Consider the following 8,041-nt stretch of genomic DNA (forward strand, 5'->3'; position numbering starts at 1 on the left):
GGATTTCCCTTTGAGTCAAAAACTATTAATTATTAATAATAATAGTAACTTTATTCACACATCACTTTTAAAAACAGAGTTTACAAACTGCTTTCACAGATTTGCATAAATCATAAACACGACCCACATGGCGGCAAACAAAAAAGACCAAACCATAAAAACATTGAACACAAACAAACAAACAGCCAAACAGGAGAAAACAAACAAATATATAAAATATACAAACAAAACCATGAGAACAAAAGAACTGCAAAATAGATCATGAAAATAAAAACATAAAAGGACGACATCACTTTAAAGCAATTCTATAAAAATGTGTTTTAAGAAGTGATTTAAAAGAAGGTAAGTTTAGCTTCACACACACACACACACACACACACACACACACACACACACACACACACACACACACACACACACACACACACACGCACACACATGCACACACACACCTGTTCCCATTAGCAGAGACTTACATGTGTGCCCTGTTTGAAGTTAGTGTGCCACCTGATGTTCACATGAAGGAACTACACGTCCTCACTAGTCCAGTGATGAACAAACAGATATTAATTTGCCAAATATTAAAAATGTTTTGCACAGAAAGAACTTTCTTTGCATTGTTCTAACAAAGTGACAGCACATTTTATTAGTTTATGTCTGATGGAGCCATCTGGTTTACTTATAAGTGTTTGCATTGTTATGTATTCTATTATTTGAAGAAAATGGAGTCACAAAAAGTTATTTCCATAAAAAATCCTCATGCACCATGTTGTTATGAACGGATGAATGTTGTTGGGGCGTCAACATGTTTCTTCAAAGTGAAACGTGACAGAAGAAGTTTGTTTTAGGAGAATTGTGTTTTAAACAAATGTCTAAAAGGCCGGAAATGTAAGGAGGCGGAGCTTAATGCTACGCTATGCTACTCTGTGTGGAGCAGACATGTGGGCCACAAGTCATCGGTCATAAGCATGAGCTTTCACTCAAGGGGGCGCTATCGAGCTAATCTGTCCGACATTAGCCCGACAAACCAAAGAGCTATTTTTGCAGATTGGACTGCAATTTTTGAATATTTTTGAAGTTGAGCCCAAGCAGCTCTCATGAAGGAAATCATGAAGGAAAAAGATTACAACTGATGGACGGATTCCAGGTTCTGTTCTCCCATAAAGAGCAGAGAGGTTTCACTGGGAGGCAACCTGCAACCTCACCACTAGAGGCCCCCAACGCGCCACAAGGAGTTTATCTCCATGTAAACTACTCATAGGAGTTGATCTCAATCTGCAACCTCACCACTAGAGGCCCCCAAAGCTCCACAGCTGCTTCAGCGGCTCCTGACATGAGCTGCAGCGACATCATGTACAACACCAGGACACCAGACAGACGACTGTGTGCTTTTATTGTTTTATGAGAAGTTTAATTTGATCACAAACGAGAGATGCCAAGTCAACGTTGTCTTCCAAGACACGCGTAAAACAAAGAAAGAATGAAGAAGCATCATTATACATAAATATGTCTGCATGATGCTTTAAAGCGTAATAGATAGAAGTAGTGACTCCACCCGCTCTGTATTCATTCCTGTTAGAGGAAAACATGAACAATAACGTTTGATGGAATTTAAAGATAATTTTAGATGTTACAGGATTTCTTTCAATATTTCCTTGAGTAGCTCCTTAAACGTATTCCAGCTGGTGTTTCTCTTTTTGCTTCTCGATTATTTCTTTTTGCTTCTCGATTATTTCTTTTTGCTTCTCGATTATTTCTTTTTGCTTCTCGATTATTTCTTCTTGCAGCTTGAGTAATCGTCGTTGCAGCCTTATTGTTGCTGCTGCTGTGGTGGTTGTTGCTGTTGATGCAGTTGTTGCTGTTGATAGAGTTGTTGCTGTTGATGGAGTTGTTGCTGCTGCTGTGGTAGTTGTTGCTACTGGTGTAGTTGTTGATGCAGCTGTGGTCGTTGTTGCCACTGGTGTAGTTGTTGATGCAGCTGTGGTCGTTGTTGCCACTGGTGTAGTTGTTGATGCAGCTGTGGTCGTTGTTGCCACTGGTGTAGTTGTTGATGCAGCTGTGGTCGTTGTTGCCACTGGTGTAGTTGTTGATGCAGCTGTGGTCGTTGTTGCCACTGGTGTAGTTGTTGATGCAGCTGTGGTCGTTGTTGCCACTGGTGTAGTTGATGCAGCTGTGGTCGTTGTTGCTACTGGTGTAGTTGATGCCACTGTGGTCGTTGCTGCTGCTGTGGTTGTGTTGCTCTGTGCGTTGCTTGATGCTGTTCAGCAATGAAATTGTTGAATTAGAAATTCTTTCAACTATGGATTCTACATTTGAACATCTTTACAGCAACTTTTACTGGCAATCAATCAATAAAACTTACCGACACACAGAAGTAGGATCATACAGATCTTCATCTTCATCATCATCATGGGAAATTTCTTTTCTGTTAAATTAACATAAAACAGACTTTCTTTAGTTTCAGTTCAGTAATGACGATTAATTTTTCTTTTTTTACAATTTATATTTATATATTTTAAGTTATTAAAATGTCATGTGATCAGCAGCATCAAGTTTAAAATGACTTCATTACTTGTATTACTTTATGGCTTTTTTTATTCATAGTAAAGGTTTACGTTCCTGATCAGTGTGACGCATCAACAGGACTCGTGTCCAGCTGTACACACAATGATTAAAGCTTTAACTACACAACGAGTTCAGGTCACCAGAGACAAAGATCAGACGTATACTTCTATCATGACATCCTAGAAAGAGTGCAGGAAACACCAAAAGAGAGCAACATAGTAAAGTGTAACACTTACAGGTGTGCTGGCGTTGCTGCGTTGCTGCAGTGGTGATGCTCTCTGGTTGCAGTGCTCAGTGTCCTCTGCTGCTCCTTCATGTCCTCCAGTGAACACAGCAGCTTTTATAGCAGCGAGCAGCTGAAGTGACATCAGGACCAGAACAAACTGGGTTTTGTGTTGTTTTGTCTCCGATTCAAAACATCAACATAATCATTGAACTAAAATAATAGTCTGTGATGAAAATAGATGTCATTAATAATCAATAATTGACTCATTAACCTTCTTCCCAGCAAGGCTTCTATTTTGTGTGAAACCCTTTTGTTAGTTACACAATGGACGCGCTGTTGTTGTTGTTGTTTGGCCTGCTGTCTTTCACAACAAAACATTTTTTTCAGGTTGATTTGAGTTCCACTGAGAAATGGATCAAAAGAAGAAGTGATTTGAATTATTAAAATGTTTTAATCAACAGTGGACTCACACCAGAGCCTCTGATGTGACACACAACACACTGCACCGCCGCACAACAACATATATGTCCATTTTACACATTTACAGATAAATTACAACACAATGACTGCACACACAAACGCTGAGTTCCTTTTGCACGGACAAAAGAAACTTAAAGTAAACACAATAACACGAGCGTGAAAATGTCATAATTATAGTCGTCTTTGAGAAAGTTATTCTATTCATAGCATCAATATAATTATTCTTTAACTGATGCAAAGAATGTGAATAATGAGACATAAGTCATAGTCAATAATTGGCTCATTAACCTTCTTCCCAGCATGCATTGTGTTGTGGTGAAACCTTTCCTGAATGAGGACGCTGTGTCACTGGGTTGGTGCCATCAAGCCTCCATCATACCACGTTTATTAAACCAATAAATCAGCTTCATCTGGACTCAGTTCCTGCATTTTATTCAACAAAGACGGACAAAAGAAACTTAAAGTAAACACAATAACACGGGCGTGAAAATGTCCTGATTATATTCATCTCTGGGAAAATTATTCTATTCATAGCATCAATATAATACCCAATATAATACATCAATATAATGACCCTTTGACTCACTGGTTCCAGCCGCCTGAGGCCCTCGACCAGTTCATGACCAGCCGGGCCGCGACTGGAGGAACTCAAAACCTAATTAATGTCTTGAAGGAAAAGATGCAGTTTGAACCTGACTTATAACCAAATGTTCATAACTTTTAACCAAATGTTCATAACTTTTAACCAAATGTTCATAACTTTTAACCAAATGTTCATAACCTTTAACCACATGTTCATAACTTTTAACCAAATGTTCATAACTTTTAACCAAATGTTCATAACCTTTAACCAAATGTTCATAACTTTTAACCAAATGTTCATAACTTTTAACCAAATGTTCATAACTTTTAACCAAATGTTCATAACTTATAACCAATTGTTCATAACTTATAACCAAATGTTCATAACTTATAACCAAATGTTCATAACTTTTAACCAAATGTTCGTAACTTTTAACCAAATGTTCATAACTTTTAACCAAATGTTCGTAACTTTTAACCAAATGTTCATAACTTTTAACCACATTTTCATAACTTTTCAGTAATTTTCATAACTTTTAACCACATTTTCATAACTTTTAACTAAATTTTCATAACTTTTAACCACATTTTCATAACTTTTAACTAAATTTTCATAACTTTTAACCACAATTTCATAACTTTTAACCACATGTTCATAACTTTTAACCAAATGTTCATAACTTTTAACCAAATGTTCATAACTTTTAACCACATTTTCATAACTTTTCAATAATTTTCATAACTTCTAACCACATTTTCATAACTTTTAACTAAATTTTCATAACTTTTAACCACATTTTCATAACTTTTAACCACATGTTCATAACTTTTAACCAAATGTTCATAACTTCTAACCACATTTTCATAACTTTTAACCTCATTTTTATAACTTTTAACCAAGTTTACATGACTTAAAACCAAATTTCCCAGATGTATATACACATCTATATATTTATACATTTATATATCTATATATCTACAAATCAATAGTCAGTTCTTAAAAAGGTTGAATCAAAAGATTTCCCTGGAACGATGTTTGACTTGTTTGAATTTGAGAAAAAATTAAGAAACTGTTGTTGTGGTTAAATAAAATATAAAAACACTTAAATATAGAGTTTGGTTACATTTTGGGAGACGAAAAGAACACAATACAACCCACATGAACACAATACAACCCACATGAACACAATACAACCCACATGAACACAATGCAAGCCATGTGAACACAACACAAGCCACGTGAACACAACACAAGCCATGTGAACACAACACAAGCCACGTGAACACAATACAAGCCACGTGAACACAATACAAGCCATGTGAACACAACACAAGCCACGTGAACACAATACAAGCCATGTGAACACAACACAAGCTACATGAACACAACACAAGCCATGTGAACACAACACAAGCCATGTGAACACAACACAAGCCACAATGTCCCGTTTCAACATGACAAAGCCGTCATCAATCATTTTAGATGCTATTCATTTTTTTTACGATACATTATCATTATGTTCAATTTGTTTTGTTCATAATGAGCGCACACGTTTAAATGAAGGAGGAAATAACACAACGCTGAGTTCCTGGATTTATTCATCGCTGACGGACAAAAGAAGCTTAAAGTAAACACATTAATACGGCGCGAAAACGTCATAATTATAGTCATCTTTGAGAAAGTTATTCTATTCATAGCATGGATATAATTATTATTTACCTGATGCAAAGAATGTGAATAATGAGGCGGCAGCAGGAACTTCTCTGAGCTGTCAAAGTCTTCAGCTTCATGAACTGCATGAATGTACATGTACACGTATGACCGAGTGTATTTTTGTGTACTTCTGATAGTTTGTGTTTGTCTCCGTTTCAACATGACAAAGCTATTGTCAATCAATTTTAATTAGATTTTTTTGTTTTATTGTTGCAGTCCTATCTCATGTAAAAACTGCTATGAAGCTTCAAAGACAAAGTCCTTTTTATTCTCTTTAAAAAAGATTAGAAAGCTCCCAAAATCTTAACCTCCATGTGAAGTGTCACCAGGTGTCCACCAGGTGTTTACCAGGTGTCCACCAGGTGTTTACCAGGTGTCCACCAGGTGTTTACCGGGTGTTCACCAGGTGTTTACCGGGTGTTCACCAGGTGTTTACCAGGTGTCCACCAGGTGTTTACCAGGTGTTCACCAGGTGTCCACCGGGTGTCCACCAGGTGTTCACTAGGTGTTCACCAGGTGTCCACCAGGTGTTCACTAGGTGTTCACCAGGTGTCCACCAGGTGTTCACTAGGTGTTCACCAGGTGTCCACCGGGTGTCCACCAGGTGTTCACTGGGTGTTTACCAGGTGTTCACCAGGTGTCCACCTGGTGGCGCCGCAGGAGAACAAAAAAAACATCAAGGCTCCAAACATCTGCTCATCCCCAACAAATGATCTAATGAGAGAAACCTGTGATCAATGTGTTGATTTCAGCGTTACAAAGTGCTTCTGTGAGAGAACAGAGTCCATTCAACCTATGAGATAATGTATGAATGTGTCAATCTACACATTGTCTCATGGATTAAACTGAATCTATTCAATACGAATGTAGCAAATGTATTCAAGGTATTAAATATATTAAAGGTATTAAATATATTAAAGGTATTAAATATATTAAAGGTATGTGTGGTCACGACACATTTTTAGTTTTCATGCGATCCGAGCAAAGATAAAGTTTTCACACATTTAACAAATATTTTCTTATTTCCTGAAGCTCCAATTGAATGTTGTCACCAAGAGAAATGTGTTCAAAAAGCACAGATAATATTCATATTAATTAAAAAATATAGTAGTTTCAAATGAAATACAAAATTATTTAATGTCAGGGTTCATTCAGATGTTGACCAATAGATTTATATGACTTTTAACCAAATTTATATGACTTTTAACCAAATTTATATGACTTTTAACCAAATTTATGACTTTTAACCAAATTTATATGACTTTTAACCAAATTTATATGACTTTTAACCAAATTTATATGACTTTTAACCAAATTTATGACTTTTAACCAAATTTATATGACTTTTAACCAAATTTATGACTTTTATCCAAATTTATGACTTTTAACCAAATTTACATAACTTTTAACCAAATTTATGACTTTTAACCAAATTTATATGAGTTAGCCAAATTTCCATGACATTTAACTAATCTTTCATGACTTTCAACTGAATTTTATTTGACTTATAACCAATTTTCTTTCAAACTCTGGGATGGATTGTTGGACCAGTGAAGCCAAACCATCGAGACGCCCCAACACGACCTTTAATGAATGAGGACACGCCGTCACCTGGTTGGTTTGTGCATTTAAATGAAACCAATACAAAAGCCTGTAAATAATTTACTTGCAACAGCACCTGAACGCAGCATTACTCTGAAGGCCAAATAGACTGTTAGATCTCTTGATGTCGGCGCACACGAGAGTCTCGTTCTACTAGATCGGTCTACGACTACTTTTATTACAGTGTTTGCCGATTGTTTACACACGTTTTGCTAAATTTGGCTCATTGTGTCTAAACTCTACACACAAGCAAATAAGACACAACATTGGGAAATAAACCATTCACATCTGTGTCAAATTGAAACTCTGCTATCAAAACCTAACAATCCTTTGTCAAAATGTCACCCTGATGACAAAATGATACCCACTTGCATCATATGAACAAGCTTTCAGATCAGCAGCAACACACTAGTCTACTTTATTTAAAACACTGCAGTCTTTTGTTTTCAATGTTTTCAATGTTCCATAGAGGGCATGTTTTTACAACAACCAAAAAAATGAAATATTGAATTCCAAATCATTACATTAGTATATTTTACAGTACAGTAAATTCAGTTAAATCAAAAATAAAACAAACAAAACACTACTGTAAACACAGAAAAACACAATTGTGCTCAAGTGGGCTCATGGATGCTGCCGTCTGTTGAGGTCACAGGATCTCATCAACATCACATCATTGTCCTTGCGTGGCCTCTTTGACCACGTCCTCCTCTCTCTCTCTGTCCTCCTCTCTCTCTTTGTCCTCCTCTTCCTCTCTGTCCTCCTCTTCCTCTGCCTCTAGCTCTCACTGCCTCCATGCTTGCAAAGTTGTCAAAATGACTTAACTGAGGCCTTTTTGTAGCTGGCTGATTGGTGTTCAGTTTTGTAAGTAA

The 8,041-nt window shown here is 36.6% G+C and overlaps 1 long non-coding RNA gene across 1 annotated transcript; it reads right to left on the reverse strand.

The window, feature by feature from the left end:
• Positions 1-2,175: 2,175 nt before the first annotated feature.
• Positions 2,176-2,916, reverse strand: LOC137784408 (uncharacterized). Its single transcript, XR_011077407.1, has 3 exons — positions 2,802-2,916; positions 2,363-2,425; positions 2,176-2,257 (listed from the first exon to the last, which is right to left on the reverse strand). It is a non-coding gene; the product is annotated as an uncharacterized lncRNA (long non-coding RNA).
• Positions 2,917-8,041: the final 5,125 nt, after the last annotated feature.

The sequence above is a fragment of the Clinocottus analis genome, unplaced genomic scaffold, assembly GCF_023055335.1.
Source record: "Clinocottus analis isolate CAN_PGR_092001 unplaced genomic scaffold, fCliAna1.0.p SCAF_14, whole genome shotgun sequence".
Classification (NCBI taxonomy): Eukaryota; Metazoa; Chordata; class Actinopteri; order Perciformes; family Cottidae; genus Clinocottus; species Clinocottus analis.